Source organism: Myotis davidii, unplaced genomic scaffold (genome assembly GCF_000327345.1).
Source record: "Myotis davidii unplaced genomic scaffold, ASM32734v1 scaffold1100, whole genome shotgun sequence".
Lineage (NCBI taxonomy): Eukaryota > Metazoa > Chordata > Mammalia > Chiroptera > Vespertilionidae > Myotis > Myotis davidii.
In genome coordinates, this window is record NW_006291979.1 from 40,005 (window position 1) to 41,929 (window position 1,925).

Consider the following 1,925-nt stretch of genomic DNA (forward strand, 5'->3'; position numbering starts at 1 on the left):
GACTCTGTGGGCGGAGAGGCGTCGGGGAGCCTCGGGGACCCCAAATCCCGAGTGTTGGGGGTCAACCTGCCTCAGACACACCCTGCCCAGCGGGGACGCTGCCTCCAGCTCCTCCTCCTAGGCGCCACCAGAGCGGGAGAGCTTGTGACTGTTAATCCACGTGAGTCGTCAAAATGGCTGACGGGAGGAGGACGCAGGAAGTCCCGCCCTAACCGGATGTGCTGGTACCAAACCGCTCTGGTCTGAGGCACGCGCGCAGTACTTTCTGGGTAATGTAGTTTTAGCAACGACCCAGAGGAGGGTCATCCGAGCCAATGACCTTGGTGAGTATAGGTGTTGAGGCCCCACAATGGGAGCTGGAGGACATGATGGGACTGGAGGTCCGCTTAGGTGGTCCAAACTGACAGATCTCTGAGGGGAGGCGGGAGGGGAGGCCTGGAATAGATTCACCAAACATTATATACATATACAGAGGGAAATGGGAGACAGCTATAATACTATCAACAATAAAAAATACACATATTTTTAAAAATTTTTAAATACTATAGCCCAGCAGGTGGGGCTCAGTGGTGGAGCATCGACCTATGAACCGAAAAGGTCATGGTTTTATTTATGGTCAGGGTTGCAGGCTCAATATCTAGGGAGGGGGAGGTACAGGAAGCAGCCTATCAGTGATGCTCTCTCATCATTGATGTTCCTATCTCTTTTTTCCTCGCTCTCTGAAATCAATATATTTTTAAATGTATGTTTTAAATCAATTATAAATAAAGTTTTAAATAATGTTTAAAATTTGCCATTTCCCAATTGTTTTTACTATTTTATAATGAATGTTCTTTTTTCTTTTTTTTTTAAATATATTTTATTGATTTTTTACAGAGAAGAAGGGAGAGGGACAGAGAGTCAGAAACATCGATGAGAGAGAAACATCGATCGGCTGCCTTCTGCACGCCCCACAGTGGGGATGTGCCCGCAACCAAGGTACATGCTCTTGACCGGAATCGAACCTGGGACCCTTGAGTTCGCAGGCCGACGGTCTATCCACTGAGCCAAACCAGTTCGGCTATAATGAATGTTCTTGAGTATATTTGTTCCTACTCTATCAGTATGCTGCAAATAAAACATCAGGATGTGCTACTGAATTAACTTATGCCCACGTTCATTGCCATTAAGTTGGCACTTTGAAGCTGACAATGATGACAGTATTTACATCAGGGAAATTGACAAACACCTTGACTTCACTTACTGTACTATTGAATGTTTAAACTGAGAAAAGAATGGAGAAGAATGTTAGCAATGCAGATTAACTTAAATGTGTGTCTTACAAGTGGGATTTAATTGCCTTTAGGATTAAATATGTGAAAAACATGCGCAGCCAGTGTGGCTCAGCTGTTGAGCATCAAACCAGGAACCAAGAGGTGGTTGGTTTGAATCTCAGTCAGAACACATGCTCCTGTGGGCCCCTGCCCAGGGCCGGGCCCCTGCCGCTCCTGCTGTGCCCCTCCTCCTTTTGCTCTTTGATGTTTCTATCTCTCTATCAATCTTCTTTCCTGTCTCCAAAAGCAATAAAAACAGATTTTAAAATAAACAAACACGGAGCCGCTGTGAAAGATTGCAGCTCTGTGGTGCGGGCAGGGCACAGCGATGGCCCTGCGGGCAGGGGGCACTCAATGGCTTGTCTATGTCCTGCTCTTCCCTCTCCTCACTGACAGCGCAGCCTCAGTCATCTGGGAACTCAGGGAGCCCCGCAGCCGGGCTGGCAAAATCCGCATGTACCCGTGGAGCAACCTCTGAGCCATGGGTCACTTCATGGGCAAGAAGAGTCTAGAGCCCCTGGCTCATCCCTACTAGAGACAGCTCCCGACATTTTGCTGGGGGACCAGAGACTGCAGAGGAGTCATGATCTGAAGCAGGGGGTCCCTCGGGGG